This window comes from Enhydra lutris, unplaced genomic scaffold (assembly GCF_002288905.1).
Source record: "Enhydra lutris kenyoni isolate GAN:26980312 unplaced genomic scaffold, ASM228890v2 scaffoldscaffold3, whole genome shotgun sequence".
NCBI lineage: Eukaryota > Metazoa > Chordata > Mammalia > Carnivora > Mustelidae > Enhydra > Enhydra lutris.
The window spans coordinates 85998070-86023823 of NW_019154087.1; positions in this window are offsets into that span (position 1 = coordinate 85998070).

Consider the following 25754-nt stretch of genomic DNA (forward strand, 5'->3'; position numbering starts at 1 on the left):
TTTCCAAAAACAATGATGAGGGGTAAGATATTCACTCATAGAATTTGAGGTATATAAGCTCTTTCTCCAGCTGGGTTCTCACTGGACTGGGGAGGTAGCAGACATCATGATGTTATCCCTGGAATGGTGTGTGAGGCAGTGGGGAGCTCAAGGGACAGCTGGTGTCTGTTACACCTGTTGCCAGGAGTTGGGGGAGAACAACCCTTGTGCCTGCTTCTTACCTGGGGTCTCTTGTAGTGGGAGATTGGCTGGAGCACATTGTGGGTGGGAGTAAGGAGAGTAGAAATAGGGTAAGCTGCCTGGACATTAGGGATGATAGCTGACCTGCCCAGGGTCAGTGTGAAGGATCCTGGAGGGTAGGGTGAGAGGCTGGAACCCAGTGAGGATACACCTACCAGGACAGCTAAGGAAAGGCACCCTTGCCTTTTTCTGTTATGGACAGTGGAGGGCCAAGTGAATCTGGCATGTGAAGCAGGATTGCTAGGGAAGAGATTCCAACTCCAGGAACTTTCCAGGTATTAAAGTCTTGCTCCTCTGTCAATCCTGTAAATAGTAGGCACCCCAAATTCAGCCTATCTGACACGAAAGTAATCTAATTCTTCCACCAATGGCCGTGTTACTCCACATCTACCCGATGCAGAGGGAGGGCAGAAGGGATGGTAGTCCCCACGGCAATGGTGACTGCATTTGCTTGTCTAGCAGAGTGGCGGGACCCCTGTCTGTGGGGCAATGAGGGCATGGGGCCTGTGCCTTCTTCTCTCTGGCTGAGTAGCCTTGTAAGTTTCTCTTTCTCCAATGAAGCCCATCTTAATCTATGCCATGTGATCTTGCAGTTTTCTCTAACCCTGGTGCACCAGGTGGTGACCCCTAGGGTGTCCCTGGCATGAAATGCCTTAAAATAGCCATATGCTCAGGCAGAGGTTCCCTGCAGCCTGTGGAACCAGACAGAGTCAAGAGAAACCCGGTATACATCTGCTGCGGTCTTCTCAGACTGCCACATCAAGTTAACACAGATGAGGTGTTTCATTTTAATCTTTAAAAAAAGATTTCATTCATTCATTCATTCATTCATTCATTTATAGACCTTGAGCAGGGGTGGGGGGTAGAGGCACAAGGAGAGAGAATCTCAAGCGGACTCCCCGCTGAGCACAGAAACCCAACATGGAGCTTGACCTCATGACCCTGAGATCATGACCTGAGCTGAAATCAAGAGTTGAACACTTAACTCACTGAGCCACCCAGGTACCCCAGGGATGGGGTCACAGTTTGGGAGACTGGAAGTTCAAGGTCAAGGTGTTGGCAGTGTGGTTTTTAGTTAGGGTGTTCTTCCTGGTTTGCAGACAGCCACCTTCTCTCTGGGTCCTCACATGGCCTTTCCTCTGTACAAGAGAGCGCTCTGGTGTCTCTCTCTTTTCTTATTAGGACACCAGTACTATAGGATTAGGGGCCTACCCATATGACCTCATTTAACCGTAATTACCTCCTTAAAGGTTCAGTCTCTAAATACAGTCACATTGGGGGGTAAGGTTTCAACATACACATTTTGGGGGACACACTTAGTCCACAAGACTTCTATGACCCTGGATAGCAGCTGATTAAAAATGCAGCATGTCTCTTTCTGCTTCCCTGCTCCAACACTCAAGGAAAGGGAAGAGGAGGTGCTCTTGGGTGGTCTTCACACCTCTCTCCCAGATTCCAGGAAGAGGAACAGGAAGACAAAAAAGACCAGACCTCATCCTCTCACTCCTGGTTCTGGAGGTGAAGGCTGTTCAGGGTTGAGAAGAAGAAAAGCTTTAAACAGATGCAGATCAAAATGCAAGATGGACTGAGTTTTTAATGACCAAAATCAATGAGAGAGAGTTAGAGAATCTGCTCAAGGTGCCATGAAGGGATCTGCTATGCACAGAGGAAGGGAGATTGGATTCAGCAGCGTACTGAGGTCAGACTGCTAGGAGACCAGCTCCATCTTTGGGGAAGATGAAGTCCTTTGCAATCAGAAAAACTTTTTGTTATTCATGACTGTCCTGATGTGCAAACACTCTAGGAAACTTACCCTTTAAGTAGTGGTGCTTCAAGTGGGGTGCTCCCAGGGCACAAAGCCCTGGGACGACAGGGCACAGCGTTGCACTGGGGCTCTCGATGTTTTCCAGGGGAAGGATATGGGGGGAAGGAGCAGTCAGAGGGCATCAGGGAAACAAGGAAGGTACTTCCAGCTTAGAGGGCTAGAGGCAGGAGGGGCTTGACATGTTCCAGAACCTATGTGTTTCAGCCTAAGGCAGCCATTTCCTGTCTTTGGAGTTCACAGGCCAGAATAAATAAATAATAGTTGGAAATCGATAAAGGATCAGCAGCTTTGTATTTTGGCTAAGAAAGGATGTGAAGAAAAAACACTACCATCTACTATCACCATCCTTTCCTAAAAGAAAGGATATTTTGACATCCCCTTGCCCCAAACCAAAGAAGAGAGAAGGGACATAATCTCAGAATTATGTGGAATTCTTTAAATTAAATAAATAAACATGGCATTGGAAAAAATTCACTGCATTGCCCTTGTTTTACTCATTTTGCTGAGGTTGTTGAAAACATTAGAAATCTGGCTGAAGCTAAGAGGATTATGCCTGTGTGTGAGTGTGTCTGTGAGTGTGGATCTTCGTGTGGGAAGGCAAGTGTGTGAATGTCACACCCGGACGTGGGAGTCTGAGCATATGGATGAGTGTGTTGCTTGGGTGCATGTGTGTGTTGGGGATGGAGGGAAAGGGAAGAGGTAGGTGGGCGTGGGAGGAGAAGGGGAGTCACAGCAGCAGGAGCTGGAGTCCGCCCACTATCGGTAGGATCTTGACTTGCTTATAGCCTGCCTGTAGTTATAGGGGACATTTTCCCCTTCCGTCCCCATTCCACCATCACCCCCTTGCATCTTTTCTATTCCTTCCCTCCCCGACTCTAATGCCATGGTGTAGTTGGACCCCCGGGCGCACCCCTGGTCAGCACCCCTGCCAGACTTCTCACATTCTGCCAGGAAGAATAGTTATTCTGTAAAGGAGACTTTACATTCTCCTGACACACAGTCACTCCAGGAAGCAAAACTGGGCCAAGTCCTTACTCAGCAAAGGACTCAGCTCCCTTGGGCCCTGGCCCTGCCTGAGCCTCTCATGTGGTTAATGACCTTGAGTCAGTGACGCTGCCCTTCAGCCTTCTCCCTAGCAGGGAAAGAGCCACAGGTGACCTTGAATCTTCTTGGAAGGACCCTTTGGCCTCTCTCCTTGTTCCATGGGAAGAGCCACCTGACCTTGGTCCACACTCCTGGAGTGGGCTAGGGTTCCCTCTTGTTGGTCAGAAGTCAATTCTGGGTCCTTCTGCATCACTTCTCCCCTAGGGAAACAACTTGCTCCGGTCAGGCTATAGCCATCCAATCCCTCCAAAATTCTGCATCATCTCTTGTCTGTATGACTTTGTTTTTTCAGTTCTTTTCTGGCAAGACTGCCTTTCCAAATGGTAGCCTAACTAGTTCAGCTAAAATGCTACCTCTTCCAGGAAGCCTTCTTGTACCACTGCAATGAGTGCTGATTTTGCCCACCAGGGTGAGGGGAGCATGAGGACTGGAGTCCAACCTCAAAATCCTCCCCCATTTAAAAAAAATGCCTGTTTCCTAAAACTAAAAGAAAACCTATGGGATGGGAGAAGATATTTCAAATGAATAATCAAATAATGGGCTTGTATCTAAAATCTATAAAGAACTTATCAAACTCTACTCCCAAAAAACAAAAAATCCAGTCAAGAAATGGGCAGAAGACACGAACAGACATTTTCCCAAAGAAGACATCCAAATGGCCAAGAGACACATGAAAAAGTGCTCCACATCACTCAGCATCAGGGAAATACAAATCAAAACCGCAATGAGATACCATCTCACACCAGTCAGAATGGCTGAAATTAATAACTCAGGAAACAACAGATATTGGCAAGGTTTTATTATTTGAGATTTAAAAATTCAGATAAACTTCTTGGCTGCGCTCCCCCTCGCCCCCCCGCCATGATGAGTTTGTCCAATTATTTTTTAAAGCCATGCTTTCTTTTTTACTGCTTTTAAGGTTGTCTTTTTATGGGGTCATTTTTTAATGCTTATTATTTCTCATTGATTTTACTTTCTCATTTAGTGTTTACTGTGAAAGAGGGAATAGGAAATGGCAGCTGGAGGGGAGGTGGGAGCTGGCACCCTGGGGACTCTGGTCCAGCTTGGGTGGGGGAGGCAGCGGGACTGTGAGCAGGATGGAGCGGGTCTCGGTCCCAGCCGCAACCCTCGGCCAGTCACAACTTCTCCAAGCCTGCAAACAGAGATAGAAGCCAGCACTCTTGGTTGTTATGAGAATGAATTTGGGTTGTACCTGTGGCACCCAGCAGAGTGCATGGCCACATCAGGTGCTCACAACATGAGTGAAAACTCCTCTTCATCTTCATTCTTCAAGCAGAGTCCTGAACTGGCCTTTGAGGAGGCACTGGCTCCACTAGCCTACAGGGTACCTTTCTGTGAATTAGAGAGGGGTGCCCCCTCGGGCAGACCAGGGCATAGGGCTGGGCGGCAACCTCACAGTAATGCAGAAGGCAGCCAAGCTCACGGTGAACATTCCCCATTCCTGCAGCACAGCTGCACCTGAGGAAACACGTGAGTCTTGAAGCCAGCCCCAAGCTCAGGGGAGCTGGCAGGCAAAGGTATTGTGTGCAGAACTTTGGGGTAGGGGGCCAGGTACACACTACTCTTTTTTTTTTTTTTTCTGTACTTGCCTCTTTCCTCCATGTGAAAACAAGCTCTTTCTCTGTCCTCTACAAGCATAATAAATGCTTCTGTAATGGGCATGAGCATGAGGGGACCCAGGGAAGAGGCCAAGAAGGGCAAGAAAAATGGCCCACGAAGCTCCCGTCTCCTTGACTGCAGCCTCTGAGAGGTGGGGGCACACCAGCTCACACCAGTTCTCCATCTTCGTCTCAGGTTCACAGAACCTGTTACCTGGCCAAATACATTGCAACAGAATTTCTGTCCAAATTTCCTTGCACTCTTACAGACCTGTAGGAGCAGCACACGGTCCATCTTGCCATGCACTCTGATACCCTAGGCTCCTGCCCAAACAGAACACTGAATTAATCTCTTTCTTATTCTTTGCTTCAGTGAACCTTCACTGAGCATTTTCGAAGTGCCCAGGACCCCTCTGTGACTGGAGACTGGCAGTCACAGGCCTGATCTCAGGGAGCTGGCGTCTAACATATTATCAGTTGTGGTCTTGGTCACCTGTGTCGTCACAATACAGAGGGACTCTAGGTCACAGGTTTGGGGAATAGAGTAGAGCATGGTGTGGATAAGTTTTGTTTGGGGTTGGGAGGACAAGGGCTAGAGGAGTGAGGAGACGGTAGTAGGCCAATCCTTCTTAGTGATGCCCATAGGGCTGGCCATATCCAGCCTCTGTTCTGCCACCTGAGTGGTTTTCTAGAATGTATATCTGACTGCCCCAGGCTCTTGCTTCAGCAGCCATTTTAGTGACCCCCTGTCATCTGCATACATTCCAAGTATCTATTAGTGTGGCCTGATCCATCCTTCTGATCCTTACCTGATCCTTACCGCTCTGGAACCCCAGGCCTCACACCATACACACCAGCAATTTAACCTGCTTGGAACTCTCAGATTATCACCTGTGATTGATTTCCCTACACCCCATCACCTGTGAATGAATTCCTCACACCTTTGCTTACACACTCCCCTTTATTTGAAATATTCTTACCCACCACCCTTGTCCCTTGGCTGATTCTTTCTCATTGTTTAGGGCTAATTTCATGTGTCACCTCCTCCAGGTAGCCTTCCTTGCTCCCTCAGGCAGGATTAGAGACATGACCATCTCTTGGGGACCTTGCTAAGACCCTGCTTCTGATTCAGTGGGTCTGGAATGGGGTCAAAGGTTTGCATTTTCTCACAAGCTCCCAGGTGATGCTGATGCTGGACTGCACTTCAAATAGCAAAGCAGTCTTAGGTTACCTGCTGGGTCTGGTTCAATTCCAAACATCTAGCACAGGGCCCCGTAGCCTTTTGGGTATCAAGGACTCCTTTGAGAATCAGATAACTATTTTGGCCACTCTTCCACAATATGCACATACACCAATAATTTTGCATATATTTTTAGACATTATATTGCTTCCATGCACATGAGGTTAGTGGTCCCTCTCCCAGGGCCATCCCATAATGCCATGGTTCAGAAACCATCTTGGCCACTAGCTGGCTGCCTTGGTTTTCTCATTAGAAAGGTTGCTAAAGCTTTTAGAAAAAAGATGATACTAATAGCGACTTTCTCACAGGGTTATTGTGAGGATTAAAAATGAGAAAGCAAGGAAAGTACTTAGCATGGGGTCTGATAAGCTCTTGATAAGTATTCTTCTTATTATCATTAATAATGGATGTGCACGGGGAAGAGCTGTAGTTGGAAGAGCCGGGCATCCCAGAGAGAAACACTTCCCTCTCCCTGGTGCCCCTCGGAGGGAGATGGGACCCGGCTCAGTTGTCCCTACTCTTCTGCGAGGACCTCGAGGCTCTGGGAGCTTGCATACTGTGGCCAGAGTCACTCAGCTTCTAAGGAGCAGAGTTACAGCTGCTCCAAAGCTGGTGTTTTGTTCCCTGTATTCCCCTGTTGAAAATAAGCAAACAAATGGAGCCATGAGGAGGCATTTTTTTCCCCCCTTATAAAAATATTTAAATTATTCCACCACATTTAAGAAAGTGATATTAACTTTAATTTTCATCATTTTTGGCAAGGTAACAAAGCTGCCTGTGAACTTTTCTCAACACAGTAGTCGCTTGAGTGGTTAATTATTAGCCATTAATTTTGGTGACGCTTTCCGCAAAGTGACGGCTCCAAAGAGCCACTTACCTGTTTTTTCACACTTTCCACGAAAGACCCGTTTTTCTTTACAACAAACCCAGTATTAAATATGCAGCCTGCTTTATTTATTTATTTTTACATGGAAACTCTGACCTGTGAAAGCCCCTTTCTTTTCATCCCAGTTTCAAAACAATTCATTCATGCATTTGAGAAGTTATGTAAATGAGCTTTCTTGATTTTAGAGGATTTCTCTGGAATTGATTTTGGGATTCTGTATTAATTACCACTACCCAGGCATAGGGGCTGTCACATAATGGATATATTTAGCAAGAATGACAAGGCTGATAGTTATGCACAAGGAGCCTTAGAAAAGGGACTGTTTACTTTGATGTTTAATTTCAGCAGACTTCTTTAGTTTGTTAAACTTAATCAAAAGCAATCAAAATACACTAGTGTGAATTACAGCAAATTAATTTCAAACCAGCGGAAAACACTATGTCTTTCAAATGCGAATTTTGAACCAGAACTTCTAAATGAGCCACTCAAAGCAAGAAAGTTTTTGAGTGTGGAACTTTTTAGGTCAAGAGCTTGAGCTAGGGTCTGAGTGAGGACTGGGCAGGACTGTGCAAGAGACGGTGCTTTCTGGAAGGACTGAGGCCTATGAATGGCCTTCATTTTGGGGTTTAAGGCAAACTCATTCTAGGACTTGAGAAAAGTCACTTCAACCCAGCTTCTCAGGGCCTTAGTGCCTGATCTGTCCAACAACCTAATTTTTGCCTTGCTCTTATTATAAAAAACATTTTACCTTTATCATCTTTGTTGAATATTTACCCCGTGCCAAGTTCAGTGTGTCTCCTTATTTCCCTTGAGCCTTACCATGGCCCCATGAAGTCCCCCGTGCACAGATAAGGACCCTGTTCCAGGGCTCTCTGAGCCAGTCCTCTCCAGTTTACTCCTCTACGGACATTTTGTTTATTTTTGGCAGACTTCTTTGGTTTGACAACTTAATCAGGAGTAATCAAAACATGCTTATGGACATATAGAAAATTAATTTCAAGCCAATGTAAAAGATTATATTTCCCTACCATGGATAATCAAATGAGAAGATGGATGTGAAAATATCGTAAAACGTTGCCTGCTTTGCAAATGAACAGTATTAAGAATGAGAGAGCAAGTCTAGCAGAGTATGCAAAGGCCAGTCTTGGAGAAGATGACACTCAGCTCCTCCAGCTCACGACTCATCATGGGAGGCTTGGTTTTATTTTACAAGATTTATAATTTATAATTTATATATAATTATATATATATAATTTATAATTAAATTTATAATTTAATGGGGCCCACCTAATCAAACATTGATTCACTGAACACATTTTCTGGGTTTATCTATGAAAGATCAAGGAACTAGGAAAAGAATGCAGAGCTTGATAAGATGTCACCTTGACCCTGGGAGCCCACTATGTTGTGACAGAGATAAACACATAAATTGTTCATGATAACCCAAAGATCCATGAATAGGACCCAATGATGACACTTGTTTTTAAGGATGGAAACTTTGTCTCATTTACCAATCCCCAGCACCTGGCACACAGACTGGCTACAGAAAGTATTTGATAAATTTGGTCGAATGAATGAGTTTTTAAAAAAGATTTTATTTATTTATTTGAGAGAGAGAGAGAAAGAGTGAGGGAGCATGCGCAAGCGGTGGGGGCAGTAAGGGCAGAGAGGGAGGGAGAAGCAGACTTCTTCTCGAGGGGCTGGATCCCAGGACCCTGAGATCATAACTTGTGCCAAAGGCAGACGCTTAGCCATCTGAGCCACCCAGGTACCCCTGAGTGAATGAATTTTAAACAGGCCCTGGCTATTGGGGTGGGCATCCAGAGAGGATGATGGTCAATGGAACTTTATAAAGATTAACCTAGTATTTATGGGTGGAGAGGTTCTGAAGGACACCCCAGGATGAAGGAGCTTTGTGAGGTGCTGGGGTGCCATGTCTAGTGGGTACAGGATTAAATGGGGGTGGAAGGTTACATGGGATCATCTAGGGCTGGTTCCCAGGCTACAGAGGGTGATGTTTACTCTGCAGGTTTTAGAGGAGGGGAAAGCTCTACATGGTCATGTTCTTGACCAGACTGGGTTTGAAACTTGGTTCCATTCTTTGCTAGCTGGGTTACTCTGGGCAAGTACCGAGGCTCACTCTGCCTCTATGTCCTCAAGTATAAAGTGAGGATGAAAACTGTCTTCTTTTGTGGGGTTGTTGTGAGGATGATGTTAACTATTAGGTATAAAGCACTTAGAATCACGCTATACACAGACCTGAGTCCAATCCTCACTTTCCTCTCTGTAAATGGGACAGAGGAAATGCATCTGTCAAGAGTGTAGGTGAGCTAATGGGCACATTTTGCATCGTTCCTACCTGAGAGCAAGTCATAGCAGACTGTGGCCTGTGTCAGGAAGATTCCCCCATGATGAGAGGAAGCTTGGATGAGACGTGAACAGTGGAACTAGCTTGGAGGTTATTTCAGCTGCCAGTGTGAGACACAGAGAGCTCAACTTCTGTGAAGCCAGAACTAAAGCGGTGCCTGGGGCCATGGCGAGGAGAGGGGAGGGTGGATTTGAAAGACTTGTCTGTCGGACCCGCAGGCTCACAGGAAGGAAGAGGAGAAGAGGACAAGGAGGTTTCTCGCCTGGCTTCTGGAAGTATGTGTGCACATGGGCTTAGGTGAAGAGCCAGGAGAAGGTTTGGGGATGAACAGAGATGATGAGCTTACGTGAAGCAGACATGTGGTTGGGAGGGGATCAGAACAGAGGATGTGTATGCTAATCACAATTTGACAGAGTCTGCAGTTTTAGAAAGATGAACTTACCCATGCTACTCTTTTAAAAAATTGTGGTCAACCTCACTAATGATTAGGGAAAAACAAATCAAAACCACAATGAGCTACACCTCACATCTGTCAGAATGGCTCATATCAAAAACACAAGAAACAAGTGCAGTGCTGGCGAGGATGTAGAGAAAAAGGAACCATCGTGCACAGTGGGTGGGAATGCGAACTTGTGCAGCCACTACGGAAAACAGTATGGAGGTTCCTCAAAAAGTTAAAAATAGAACTACCATATGCTCCAGTAATTCCACTATTGGGTGCTTACCCAAAGAAAATGAAAACACTAATTTGAAAAGATATATGCTTATAGAAGCATTATTTATAATAGCCAAGATTTGGAAGCAGCCCAAGTGTCCATGGATACATGAATACACACACACACACACACACAATGGAATATTACTCAGCCTTAAAAAGAATGAAATCTCGGGCACCTGCGTGGCTCAGTGGGTTAAGCATCTGCCTTTGACTCAGGTCATGGTCTCAGGGTCCTGGGATCGAGCCCCGCATTGGGCTCTCTGCTCAGCAGGGAGTCTGCTTCCCCCTCTCTCTCTGCCTGCCTCTCTGCCTATTTGTGCTTATTCTTTCTTGGTCAAATAAATAAATAAAATTGAAAAAAAAAGAGAATGAAATCTTAGCATTTGCAACAACCTGGATGGGTCTAGAGAATATAATGTTAAGTGAAATAAGTCAGAGAAAGACAAATACTGCACAATTTCATTCATATGTGGAATTTAAGAAAGAAAGCGAGAGGCTCCTGGGTGGCTCCATCAGTTAGGCCTCTGACTCTTGATCTCAACTCAGGTCAAGATCTCAGGGTTATCAGATCAAGCCCGGCATCAGGCTCTGCACTAGGCATAGAACCTGCTTAAGATTCTCTCTCTTCCTCTTTCTCTGCCACTCCCCCATGCTTGCTTGTTCTCTGTCCAAAAAAAAAGAAGCAAACAAAAAAAACAAATAAAGAAAAAGAAACAAACAAATGAACTAAGGAAAAAGGAGACAAACAGAAAAACGAGACTCGTAAATACAGAGAATAAACTGATGGTTGCTAGATGGGAGGTGGGTGGGGGAGGAGTGAAATAGGTGATGGGGATTAAGAGTATACTTATTATGATGGGCACTGAGTAATGTACGGGAATGTTGAATCACTCTATTGTGCACCTGAAACGAATATTATACTGTGTGTTATATTGCAATTTAAAAAAATATGGCAAAATATACATAACAAAATTTAGTAACCATGCTTAAGCACACAGATCAGTGTGTTAAGCACATTCACAGTGTTGTGCAGCCATCACCCCACTGCCTTTCCAGAACTTTCCATCTTCCCAAACTGAAACTCTGTACCAGTTAAACACTAACTCCCCAATTCCCTACCTCCCCGTCGCTGGCCATCACCATTCTACTGTCTCTATGAATTTGACCACTCTAGAAGCCTCATGTAAATGAAATTGTAGAATATTTTTCCTTTTGTGACTGGCTTATTTCACTTAGCATCTGTCTTCAAGGGTCATCCATACAGTAGCATGTACTCAAATTTCCTCCCTTCTCAAGGTTGACTAATATTCTATTGTATACACAGACCGCATTTTGTTTATCCACTCATCTGTCAGTGGATATTTGGGTTGCTTCCACTCTTTGAACATGGGTGTACAAATATCTATCTATTCATGCCCTTGCCTTCAGTTCTCTTGTGTATACCACCAGAAGTGGAATTGCTGGATCACATTATAAATTTGTGTTTAATTTTTTTAGAAACCACCATATGGTTTTTCACAGTGGTGACATCATTTTGCATTCCCACCAGCAATGTACAAGGGTTCTGATTTCTCCACATCCTCACCAACATGTTACTTGTTATATTTTGTTTCATTTTTCTCACTCAACTTTTGTTCTAGTATGTTTCAAAATTCTGTGACAGATTTTTGATCAAGTTGTTTCCATTAAAAAGTACTGATTTAAAAAACTAATAACTTAAAATTGACACACACACACACACACACACACACACACACACACATATACAGCCATGCACACACACAGATGGTTCACAAAACATTCTCCTTTTCTTCTGAAGGTTTTATGAAGCATTGTTATCATTCACCAATCTTTTACTATTAAACCTAAATGACAAATGACACAAAAGCTCTGAGACCGCTCTCCACCATTGATTAAGACTGGGGTGGCAGGTTTTGGGGATAATATTCATTTAGCTTTCTGAGATTTCTGGGTAGACTTGGTGACCTTGCCAACTCCAGTCGCCTTCTTATCCATTGCTACAATGATACCCACAGTAACTGTATCTGTCTCGTGTCATAAACAGCAAAATGGCCCAGAGGACAATAGAGAAGTTCTCAACATATATGTGCTTACCAGGAACCATATTAGCAATGGCAGCATCACCAGATTTCAAGGACTTGTGTCCTTCTATCTTCTTCTCAGAACAACCATCAATCTCCTTCCATTCAGCAAACTGGTGAGGAGTGTAAGCTGTGTTACCATCTAGCACAGGTGCATATCCAGTACTGATTTGGCCTGGATAGTTCAGGATAATCACCTGAGCTGTGAAGTTATCTGGTTCCATTGGTGTGGGTAATTTTTGCTGTCACAAGCCACAGTGCCATGACAAACATTTTGGACAGACCCACTGTTGACCTTAAAGCCCTCATTGTTCCCAGAAAGAGCTTCACTCAAAGCTTCATGGTGCTTTCAACCATTTTTTCTTCAGTTGTAACACTGAATGAAGCAAAGGTCATCACCATGCCAGGTTTGAGAATGCTAGGCTCCACTTAGCCCCCAGGGACAGGAAATACCATCAATTTTGTGGATGTCCTGGAGGGGCAGACAAAGGCTTGTCAGTTGGATGAGTTGGTGGCAAGATGCAATCCACAGCTTCATTAAGCATGATTCCACTAGCATTGCCACCTTTATGAGTGACTTTCCAACCCTTGAACCAAGGTGTGTTAGCACTTGGCTCCAACATGTCATCACCATTCCAACCAGAAATCTGACCAAATGTTATTGTGTTGGGGTTGCAGCCAATTTTCGTAATGTAGTGCTGACTTCCTTAACAATTTCCTTGTATCTCTTCTGGTTTAGGGTGTCAATGGAGTCTATTTTGTGAATACCAACAATTAGTTGTTTGACATTCAAATGTGTAAACCAGAAGGGGATGCTCATGGGTCTCTCCTACCTAGAGATAACCTGCTTCAAATTCACCAACACCAGCAGCAACAACCAGGACTGAACGGACACTGTGAGATGTGCCTGTAATCATGGTTTTGATAAAGTCTCCATGTCCTGGGGCATCAGTGATGGTCAGATGATCACATAACACTTGCTGATCTTGAGTCCCTGTAGGGTAACATTAGTAGTAACACCATGTTCACGTTCAGCTCTCAAGACCTAGGCATACTTGAAGGAGACTTTCTCATGTCAGCAGCATCCTTCTCAAAATTTTCAGTGGTTCTTTTGTGAATTCCACCACGTTCATAGATCAAATGGCTAGCAGTAGTATACTTGCCTGAATCTACATGTCCAATGATGGCGATATTGATAGGAATCTTTTCCTTTTCCATTTTGGTTTAAGTTTAGGGGTGGTTTTCATGACACCTGTGCTCTGGTGGCCAACTCATGAAAAATCTGTTTTTTTTTTTCCTCTTAATAATAACCATCCTAATGGGTGTGAAACGATGTCTCATTGTGGTTTTGATTTGCATTTCTCTAATAATTAGTAATGTTGAGAATCCTTCCATGCACTTATTGTCTACTTGTATATCTTCTTTGAAGAAATGTCTAGTCAAGTCCTCTGTCCATTTTTTGATTTAGGTTGTTTGTTTTTTGTTGTTGAGTTATACGAGTTCTTTATATATTCTGTACTTTAATCGCTTATGTGGTAAATAATTTGCAAACATTATCTCCCATTCTGTGGGTTACTCTTTTACTCTCTTGATAGTGGCCTTTGATGCATGAGAGCTTTTAATTTTGATGAAAGCAAGTTATCTATTTTTGCCATTTTTTTGTGTGTCATATCTAACTACATTACTTCTTATATCATGTAAGAAAGAGTCACATTATTATGCTAAGCTTCTGGGATAATGTTGCAAGTGTATGTCTGAGCAAATCTACTTTATTATTCTCTTGGGTTAATTAGACATATGCCAAGCTTCAGACCCTTGTAGCTTCCCTTCTGAATTTTCTTATATGTATCAATGTTCTCATCAATCGTCTAGTTCCCAGGACTAAAAATAGTCATTCTTGACTACCTGTCCCTCTCTCTTCATAGGCAGCTACAGAAATGGGGGAAATTGTTTCCTTTATCCTCCTGGGCAGCTAGGCTACATTTCCCAGCCTCCTAGCAGTTACATTAATGAGCTCTGGCCAACAACACATGGGCAGAAGGGATGTTTACTACTTTCTGGGCTGGCAGTAAAAGCTTCTATAAGACCCTCTGTGCTGTCTCTCTTCCTTCATCTTCCTGTTGTATGTGGAGCAGGGACACATCTGGTGAGAACAATGTAGACTATGTTAGATTAGAGCCACAAGGCAGAAGGGGCCTGGGTCAATGAAGGACTACATGAATTAAGTCTCTCCAAACACCACATCATACCGAGGTGAATGAGAAATAAACCGTGGTGTTAAGACACTTAGATTTTGTGGGTTTTGTTACAGTAGTTGGCCTGTGCAGACTGATGTCCCAACAGTTCCAAAGTCCCGTCAGGCCTACCTTATAATGTGTCTCCCTCTCCCCTTCTTCCCACGCCTGTTTAGACTATCTTAGTCTCATTGCTGCTCCCCTCACCCCTGAACTACTAAACTCCTAACACCGTTTATTAACTGGATTACCTGCTTCTACTAATTCCTCCTCTAGTTCACCATTTATGCAATACAGAAAATAAGTATTTCTAAGAGGATAAATGTTATATATACATATGTTTACAGACCTGTGTTATCCAGGGCCTTTCCCCAAAGGATGCCTTCTTTCCTCTCCTACCGTCATCCACAGAACATTCAGCATTCTTCATGGATTCATCCTTGTGTTTTTTGTTTTTGTTTTTGTTTTTAAATCTTGGCTCCATCTATTCCTCCTCCTATCTCTTTAAGACTTAACTTCCTTCAAGTTTAAGTGGTTTTCCCTCCTCCAGGGGGCCTTCTATGAATTCTTGTCTTCCTCTCTGTCTCATACCCTTGGCACTAGACATATGTTACTCTTTATACATACAGTTCCATGCTTAATGAATGTCTTCAGCCAGAATTGAGATTATTTACTTTGGGTTCGTCAATGGGAAATGTGAATCTCCTGAAATTATGTCCCTAAATCTGTATAAGTGCACACGTACATTTCATTGTTTTGAAGCAGGGCTGAACTTACTTTCTTCACATGTCCCATGCAGTTTTGCAAGTTCACGAGACTGGGATACCTGTTGCCCCTAGAAAACAATTCATGAAAGAGTTATCAGAGGCGAGAAAAGCTTGGGTGGAGGAGGCAAAGTCAGCTTACATAGGAAACCCTTTGTACTCTTCCTGCTTTGACAGTGACCACTGCCTGCTGAGCTTCCAGGGAGAAGGGTCAGGAACTCCTGCCATAGAGTGACTCCCTGTCCCTCGCACAGCCCCACATTCACCTCATTCCCTTTGGTTCACACAAGGCAGGTGGTTTGTGGAGAAGACCATAATGGACCAGAGACTACTCCTTAACCACCTCTGAGCTGCCCGAGGTAGGGGGTTAGTTCTTGCCAAATGCTGGTGCAGGAGAAGAGCTCTCCTGTTCCTGGTCATTCCCCTGAGGTAACTCCATGCTAGTCAGCAGCCTGTCTTTCCATTGCTTATCTCCATACTCATATGGAGTCTCTCTAAGATCCTATGATCTAGGCCCGGTGGCCTTTGATGCCTGCCCTTCCTGAGGGAGCCGTGGTACAGCTTCGCTGGACCCTCCCCTCTGCAGCTCTACTGTTTGCCCAGCATCCCATCTTGGCAGCCAGCAGAGTGCCTTGCTAGCTTTTTCCCTCTACAGCTCTTTGAATGTTTAATAAATTCTTAATTAAAAGCCGGGCACCTCATCTATTTCTGTCAATTGCTTCTCTGTTGTGAAGAAGAGAGGCCTACAGGAGGTAAATGTCAACCCTGTACCCCGCCCTCCTGTCACATACACAACTACACACCTGCGTGCATGTGCGTGCACACACACACACACATACACACACACACAGGGCAATAGGACTTGGTGCTCTATTTACATAATTCTATTGACATTTTGAGGCTAAAATTATGTATGCTACTTTAATTTGCTGTTAAATTAAATTATGAATGTTTGGAACGTAGTAATTTCTTTTGTTCTATGAACAGATTGTTTTATATATCTGCCTATATTACCAAGTTATTAATTTAATGATTTCATAATAGCAGCTCATTCCTCTGGGTGATATAAAGGCTGAAGTGCATGCTCCATACAGCACAGGCAGACGCTGTTTGCCCTGCGTGAACGGAAGGTTTTAGGAATAAAGATATTAGTTTTGGCAGGATGTTTAAGTGTGCATAGGAAAACTGGAGGGATGTGTCAGGTCAGCTCCAGCTTCCCAATCTCATTTAAAAAGGCAGGACATGGTCCATTGCCCACGAGACCAAATGAAAAATAATTTTCTTAAATAAAGTCAAACACCTGGCTGATGGTGGGCAAGTCTGAGAGCTGCTGCCTGCCCATTTGCTCTTGCAGCTCTGAACATAGTGCAGCTTTATCTGGGCCTTTCCTCTTGCAGGTCTGTTGGACTGTTACCCCACCGGCATCCTGGCGATGTGCTGCCATGGTGACATGGCATTGGCTTCATCATCCCAGTCCTTGCGGGGAGAGGGCAAAGAGCCAGCTGCAGTGTGGCTAGGGGGATGAACCTGGAGTATGGATTCAGAGGAGACTTCCTCTGGGGCTTTTGGCTTGCGCTCTCTGAACCTCTCTTCCCTAATCAATAAAATAGGGGTACCGAGATCACTTCCCCAACCAATTCGGCAGGAGTTGTGTGGTTCAAACAACAAATGAGATGAGGATGAGAAAATGCTTTGTAATCAGCAATAGACAGGGCTCTCTGGGGGTTGCAGCTGTGAGGGATGTGGGCAGGTACTGCTAATTACCCCACATAATGATAAAGCGACAATCTTTATAATTCCCCCATAGCCTCAGGCCGCTCACTGATTTCTGGGCCTCCTGTTGAGGTTACCCCTGTTCATACCTAAAACTAGGCGATTTCCAAGTTTCTCCCACTCCTGGTAGCTTTGGACTCTATGAGTTTTTGGGAGAAACCACGAAAACGTTTCATCTTTGTTGGAAAGCCAAGATGAAGGTAGAGCCATATAAGGAGTTACGGCACATCTGGTGGTTCAATAAACATTGAGCACCTCTGCTTAACGAGTACTGATTTAGAGCTCAGATACGATGATCCCCAACACAGGCACTGAGGTGATGGTCTCATGGGATTCAGATGCCTGAACAGGTGTCCATGTTATCCTATGGTGATGGGGGGCATGTAACCTTCCCAGACTGGGGCCAGGAAAGGGAACAGGAAGCCTGGGCTAAGACCTCAAGGTTGGTCATAGGTCAGCATGCAAGGAAGGCATGAGGGGTGGGAATGGCAAAGGCATTTCAGGAAGAACACATGAGTGAGGGAGGTAGGAGAGAACAATGCAGCATGGCTGGGCCATCAAGCCTGGGGTTGCAGGAAGAGGAATGAGATACAGGCTGGAGGGAACAGCAGAGCCCGTATCTGCATATATGGAGAGGCTCATTAAGCAAAAGGCAATTGGGGATCCATTGAAGGAAAACATACTGATAGTGCTTTAGAAGGGACACCATGTTTGCCGTGGGGAGAACAATTTGGAAGAGGTTTAGACTAGAGGCCAGGAGGCCAGTTAGGCGGCTATTGCAGTAATCAAGGGGGCAGACAATGAAAGTCTGACTTTAGGTAGTTCAGTGCAGCGGGAGCAAGTACACAGATGCAGGAGGTGCTCAGAAGGTAGAATGGGTAAGGTCTCCCTCCACTAGGCTGTCAGTTAGATGAGGAAAAATATAGGAGAGCTGCAAAGGTTCAGCTAACAGAGATCTTGGAAGTGGCCCTTTGCCCTACAGTTTAGTCCCTCTCCGCCTCTTCCATCATTTCTCAAAAGGAAACTCAGACACCAACCCCTCGTCCTATGGCCGGCACACACTGGCACACACGTAAACCCATTTACTGGGTTGCACACAGACACACACGCTCATCTCTGGCTTCTCTGTGTGCTCAGTAAGGCAAGTAAAAAGTACTTCTCTGCAGGGCTGACAAATTGCCAAGTCAAAAACAGGGTCACTGCTTTCACTTTTTTCACTTGCTTTTTTGTCTTTACATGTCACCTCTATGAAATATTCTTGATTTCCTCAAGAAAAAAAATGAATTCCTTTGTTTTGTGCTGTGTCTACAGCCTTTGTTATTGTCTCTTTTTCAATGTTAGTTTCATTGACACAGTAGTGTGTCTTCATCATTTCTAGATTCCCACTGCCTAGTACCATGTCACTTTTGAATGACTGAAGAGAAATGGACCCCAAGTGCACTGGACCTGATCCCTCATGAGGGGAGTTTTGGAGTACACTTCCCAACTTCCCTCGGCAAAACCCTGGATCTCCTGTCTTGAGATGTGAGATACTAAGGTACTAGAATCTGGTGCCAAGCATTCTACCCAATTATAGAGTTTGGGACCATGGAGAAGAATTACGAAGTGGTTCCTTTTTAAATGTAAATTGATGTTGGCTCACTCATTAGTTGGAGTTGGGAAAGGTGGAGACAGAAAGGGAAAGAGAAGGAGGGTTGGCTTGGCTTAGGTGGGAGAGGGTAGTAGCTATGAAAGAGGGAAGGGATGCTTGCTTAGGCACAAGACAGAGAAATGGTGAAAAATAAAAAGGGCAGGGAAGGTGACAAGGATGGTGTGAAAGAGCTCTGGGTGACCCAGGAGCCAGAGCTGGAATGGAAGTTGAGCAGTTGAAGGTGATTTTCCCAAACACAATAGGGGAAGAAATCAGTATAGGCTTTGTCAACTAGAATTCAGGAGGATGGAGGTCAACTATGTTGGGACATCAGGGGAGAGCTTGGACTGAAGTATCCATAAGTACAAGACATGCTTGTTTTGTTAATGGCTATGAACCTATGCTTGAGGCTGGCGCTTCGTAGGTGATCAATAAAAGTTGAATGAATGCTAAGTGTCTGAGAACCATGCAGAGGTAGAGAAGTGTGCAGGCTTCTGGATCTGGATCTGGATCTCAGGACTGGCTTATAGGCAAAGGAGGGTAGAGGCAGATTCACAGTGCTGGGTTGCACTTCATGACATTTTCAGCCAGATTCCAAGAATCCTTTTGGTGGTAAATTATTGCTTCTATGCTACACATCATGGACTGAGAGAATGATGATTCCGAGGCCCTTACAAGAAGGACTCTAGGCAGGAATTGGGGTTAAGGCTGTGGGTCAGGGTCTCCTCAAGAAGGGGGTAGAAGTGGAGTGGTCTTCAGGGAAGTATAGGAAGCCTTTATTTTTATTGCAAAACATAGGGTGTCTTTTGTGCCTCACCAAAAGTCCACTCTGTGGGTGACAGTGGAGGTGAGGGGGGAGTTTAGGTAGGATCCAGAGTGAAGAGTATTTGCCTTTCCACTGTCTCCAAAGAAAAAACTGGGATACTTGTGGAGGCCATTTGGAATACCTCAAAATCTGGAGCCCTGGGCTATTTAATGTTTCCAGCAATGAACTAGATGATGAGACAGAGCACGCTCATTAATTTCATAGATGACACACAGCTGAGGCTGGAGGGGCACCTTGGAGGATTGGATTAGAATTCAAATGGACTCCAGTAGGTCTTAGAGATTGGTCACAAACCAACAAAATGAGATGCCAGAAAGACAAGGGCATAAGGAAAATGCAGCCACATGAATGACGAGGAGGAATGGCTTGCTGGGTCCCAGCCCTGCCTGAAACCTGAAAACTTTTTTGGCCTCCCCGCTTCATTCATCATGGCTGACATTTGCACACAGCTTACAATGAACTCACACAGTTCTCTCCTTTGAGCCTTGTGACAACCCTCAGAGAGAGGAATTGCTGTGAATAAGTTCATGGGGCTTCAGAATGTTGAAAACTCTGCCCAAGACCACACAGCTGATAGGTGTCAAAGCCAGACACAAACTGACTTAGCACTTTGTAGTACTCATAGGACACTTAACCTCAGAGTGCCTTACTGTGTCATCTGATCCTTGACCTCATTTGGAACCAACTTCCCTGCTCCTTCCACTTGCCCTCAAGCCAGCCCCCATTCCCTCTCTGGCATCTTATTCTTTGGGTAGCCAAGATCCTGGGGTGCATCGGTTCAACACAATTATCAGTGCCCATGCTTATCAAGAACCTCGATTCATTCCCTTAGACTAGACTCACCCTGATGACTTTCGCATTTTGGTTCAATCCAACTATGCTTACCTGGTTTGCTCAGAGACCGTGGAGGGAATTATATCATTGAGTGGGTGGAGCCACTACAGATCTACCAGCCAGGACCTCAGTTCTCTTGGCAACAGCCTTTTTGTGTCTCTGGTCAGCTCACTCTCCTCAAGGTCCTCACCTCATTACTGACCCATTTATTATTGTGATGATTCTATTCCAGACAAGACGGGGGTTATTTGGCCTAAACTCCCCCAGCTCCCTCTTCTCATTATCTTTGAACCCATCCAATTCTGCATCAACCCTCACCTTCTATCCTCTTGCCTCAGGGCAAGGAATGGTTTTCCTAGTCAGTCACTCACGTCTGCTGTGCCCACAGCCCTCCCTGTCCCACCTCTTCTGGCACATACTCCCCCAGACCCCTGCTTTAGAGGTTCCTTCCTCCTTGTCCTCAAATGTGCTCCAGCTGGGGCCAGCTTATAATACTCTCCATAGAGGGGAAGGCGGGTGGGAGAAGCAGAGACTCCTGCTACTGGTGCCAGGGAGGTTCTGGTTCTTGGGTTACGTGAGTGTTCATGGGCTCTTTACATATATCCTATCACAAGTAGTCACTATTACATAATTTAAACCATCAGATTTGATGAAAATAGCTCTCTTTCCACCACGCTACAGCACCTTGCTTTTCCATTCCTTGTGAAGTTCCTGGAAGACAACCTAGCTTGTCATTTCCAACTTCATTTCTTGTTTCCTCTTTAAACTACCATTCCACAGACAGGAGCCCCTCCTGACCCCTGATATGTCTCTGTGCAGCCCACACCTCACCTGCCTTCCCTGTTGCATGAATTACTCGGCTACTCATCTTCTGAAACCCCTGAGACCTAAGCCATTACTCTGTCCTGCTTCTGTCCCCACTGAGCTCGCTGCCTAGGATCTCCTAGGAACTTTGCTGGCTCCTCTTCTTCTGCTGAGTGTGTTCGTGTCTGCAATCTCCCGGAGTCCTGTCTCAGTGTCTCCCTTCCCTTTCTTCCCACCCCTTCACCAGACCAAGGTTCTCCCATGGGTTCACCTCCACCCACTCCCATGCTTATCAGGCTGCCATGAATCTCTACCGCACCACAAGCCCTACTCAAACCACCACCAGGTAGCTCCCACCCAACCTGCCTCTGACTGGGCCCATTTAATTGCCACTTCCAGTTTGCTCTCCTTCTGAGTGCCAGTCCCTAGGAGTTATTTTAGATGTCTCATCTTACTTTCCCCACATCAGATTGGGGCCAACTTCCTCCCCAGAGTCATGGTCTCTGTTTGTGCTCATGGTCTCCTAATCGATCCTCTTGTCCTAGCCTTCCAGAGCTGATTTTGCCAACATGCAAAATGGTTACTCCCTTCTGAAACTAATGATGTACTGTGTGTTGGCTAACTGAATTTAAATTAAAAAATCCCTGGCTTAAATCCTGGAATTCCTCCCTGTTACCTACAGGTCTGAGTCCAGATCCCACAGCTCATGTACACCTAACCTGATGCCCACTGCCTCTTTGGTGGCAATTCCTGCTCTTGCTGTACTTGGCTGCTTGCAGGTCCCAAGGACACCAGTCTCCTCAACCTCTGTGCCCTTTCACATGCTGTACCTATGGTTCAGATGCCCTTCCCCTCATTTGCCACCTGGGAACTGTTACTGAAATCCCCTTGCTTCCCACCGCGGGCAGCGACACCATGCAGTCATTAAGAGTGCTGGTCCTGGGGCACCTGCGTGGCTCGGTCAGTTAAGCATCTGCCTTCAGCTCAGCTCATGGTCTCAAGGTTCTGGGATGGAGTCCTGCATCGGGCTTCCTGCTCAGCAGGGAATCTGCTTATCCCCCTCCCTCTGCCATTCCCTCTTTTTCTCTCTCTTTCAAATAAATAAATAAAATCTTAGAAAAAAAAATGGAGTGCTGGTCCTCGAGTTGCACCACTGAGGCTCAGATCCTGGTTTTGGCCCTTTCAGCTCCATGACTTGGGTCACACACCTTGAGGCTCACTCTCCTCTTCTGTAAAATGGAAATGAGGAAAGCGTCTATTCTGTAGGATAGTTGTGAGGATTAATTAATCCCTTTGTTAAGCACCTGTCCTAGTGCTCAGCGCACAGAAAGTTCTTTCTGGCCCTTAATAATGCTGGAGGGGTCCTGTTCATCCTCTAAGACACAGGTCCAATGCCACTTGCCCTGGGAGGATGTCCCTGACCTTTTATACAGATTTAATTTTATCATTTGTTGATTCTGAGACTATAATTATGAGTGTTTATCTCTCCAAATACACCATACATTATTTGTATTATAGTCCCCAGGATCTGAGATGGTGTTTAATGTTCGACAAACCCCTCACTCACTCCTCAAAGAGGCTTAGTTACTTAAGGGCTACTGTGATTCTGGACACATTTTCTGATCCAATTTGCTCATGTACAAACTGAAGTCACTGTGAAAGGGATGTTGCATTCTGAAAGGGGACTCTTAATTTGGAGGCAAAGTTTTTATATGAATCGAGATCCCTAAGTGATCAGGATGGAATAGGTAGAAATTAGGCCTAGTCAGAAGAATGTACCTTGTTCACTGGGAGTGCGCCCATGGATGAGAGCAGGAAGCTATTACACAGGGTGTGTGGGAGTGTGTGCGTGCCTGTGCACTCTGGCCATGCTCTCTGTGATGGGTTGCTGAGAGTTGTCTCACTGCTCTCTGCCCAAGCAGCTGGTCGTGGGTAGCTAGCTGCAGCTGGCCTGGCCTGCCTCCCTAACAATGATCTCAAGGGGCAAAAGTCATGTTGCTGCAACAAAGACCTAAATGCCAGACCCTACTAGCAGGCATGCGAGATGCTTCCCGGATAGACAGGCAGGCTTTGTGGGTCTCCCAAGCACACAGGGCTTGTGTGCTGCCTGAAGGGCTGCCAGAACATTCCTGTGTCTGGGCTGGGCTGGGAAGATGCTGACGCCAGCCCCGGGTGGGTGCCGATCCCGCCTCTGCCTCTGAAGGCTGGGGTAAGCAGGACTGTGGGCTGAGGCTCTCCACCCCAACTTCCCGGGTGGAGTAGGAGATGGGGTAGAGACTCTTTCAGGGAGTGCCGACTCTTGTCCACAGCCAGGATCCGCTCTGCGAGGCTGTGACATGTTCTGCCTTGCCAGTTCCTGGTCTGCCTGCTGTAGGCTTCGGGGTCTCCTCTCTAGCCTCCTTTAAGAGTTCTGAGTGTTCTCGATGGGAACTACAGAACCAGCTAGGAAAACAGTCCTGCTATCTGCTTTCTGGCACTCTACCTATCTCATGCCGTGACTGCTTTCCGTCCCCCTGGGGCTGGCGCTGGCCCTTCCTTCATGGCCTTGTTGGAATTTTGTGACCTGCCTGTAGATGGCTTCTTTGGGACCACCAACCCTCAGGACCCTTTTGAGTTTCTGTCTGCCACCTGCACAATGGAGGTGCCAATTGCATTCCCAGAGAAGGCCTGGACCTCATCACCTCTTTTGGGTAGGGGCAGTTTGGACATTGAACTCAGTCCTTGCATGCAACTCATCTGACATTTTCTGCTGTTTCTCCAGCATGGAACTGGCTTCCCTGCTCCCTGACACTCAGGCACAGCCTACCTCCTGGTCTGTAACCGACCCAGTGGGCTTGCGTAGTGTAGTATATCCTGGACTGTGGTGGAGATGGCCATGAATCCCAGGCAGGAGAACACAAGAGGGAATTTGGGGCTTCTGGGTAAAGGGACCTGTCCTGGGAGGGAAACGGCAGTCTCAGCTGCATTTCCACAACTGCCAATTAACTGTGCAAGCCGTTGAAGGCTGTAGGAAGAGGAGGAGTGTGCCCCGAGGCCATCCCAGATGCCCACCACAGCATCTGAAGCTGTTCATGCTCAGGCCTGGCTGACTTGTCGTCTTCCATGTGGACTTGCAGGATGAAGACGTTGAAGATTGCTTCCTCCTAATGACCTTCAGCAGAGAACCCAAGTCAGCTTCTGAGGCAGACGTGTCCCCGCGTCAGCCCTGCCACCACCCAGGCAAGTAACTGCTGCTGTAATTCTGGGTTTCTGTCCCCACGGGCCCCCCTTCCCAACAACCATGTTGAACAAGAGTCTGTATAGGAGAAGGGAAAGTGACTGTCTGGGCGGCAGAGGTGGCCAGGCTGAGAGATGACAGGAATCTGAACGGAGGGGCTGTGTGGTTTTAATCACTACAGATGCTGTTCTGGGAGCAGATGTGAGACAGCTCCCAGAGAGCATCTGGGGGCCATGGCACCCTGAGGATAAGTGAGGATGACATCCAGAAGACAGGATCTTCTCCCGGATCACGATCCCCCTGGGGCTGGCCTCAGGCTCTGCCAATTACCTCCCTGGCTTGTGGGGCTCGGCTCTTGGGAGGAGGGGCCTGAACTAGCCTTGTCCAGGGTGCCCTGCCAGTGAGTTGGAGGGTGCCGTTGTGTAGGGGGTGCTGGGAGGCTGAGAAGTAACCTCTGGGGAGCACAGATCCCTGGGGTCCCTGTTGGGGGGTTCCCTGGAGTTGTCTCCTGCCATGCGGCAGCGCAGCAGCATTCTTGGTTAATCAGAAGCCACGGCTGACCCTGGGAGGACGGTCTCAGAGGAGAGAACCTATTTTGAGCTGGTGAAATGATCCGTGGTACCAATCACACATTCTCAGCCCAGACCCTCATGGCCTACTTAAAGGCAGTTGCCGACTTTCCAGGGCCTGCGCGCTCCCTTCTTTCCTATCCCTCCTTCTCTAGGCCAGCTGCCCTCACTTCCCTTTCTCTCTTCCTGCTCTCTCCTCCTATCTCCATGGGAAAGGAGACCCTGGAAGCCCTAGTCTGCTCCTCCAGGAACCCTAAAGCTTTAAAATGACTCAGGAGTTTTGAAAGCTGCTTTAGGCTCCCCTCAATCTGACCCCAGGTATATTCTACATAAGGGTGATGGTAAATACAAAAAAGAGGGAGGGGCTTGGAGGTGCTTATGGGGTGTTGGAGCCAAGGGCTTTTCTTTGGAAAGTGGGGGTGCTGGGGGTGAATAAGAGAAGGAGGGGTGGAATAAGCCAAGAGAGAAGGGTCAGAGGAGTTATCCTGCTCTTGGCCTGTTTCCAGATTTCTTAAGGCTACAGGGGGGCATTTGTTGAGTGACCTAAAAGGTCAAGTCAAGCCATGCCCTTGGGGCATGTGGAAGAGATGGCCCAGGGGCCTGGCATCTCTGGGGACATAGACTAGTGGTCTGATCTTCTGAGCATTTGTCTGGCCTGCCAGGGGAAGGCTGGGCACCATCCCCATTTACTCACTCAAAAAAGTAGCATTGAGCATCTATTATCTACTGGGCTCTGTGCTAGGTTCCTAAGGTAGGTGGGGAGTAAGCAGTGCTTTGAAGGAAGAGGAGATGGTACTGGAATGAAAATTAACAGGGGGAGCCTACCTTAGGTTGTCAGAGGATGTGACACTGAAGCTGGGATGTGAAGAATGATTCGGGATGAGCAGAACCAAGAGTGGGAGAAGAGGGAAAGTTGGGTCATGGATAGAGCCTCTGAGGCCAGCAGGAGCTTGGCTCTTGGGAGCTGAAGGAGAGCCCATATAGTTGTAGAGAGGCCCGGC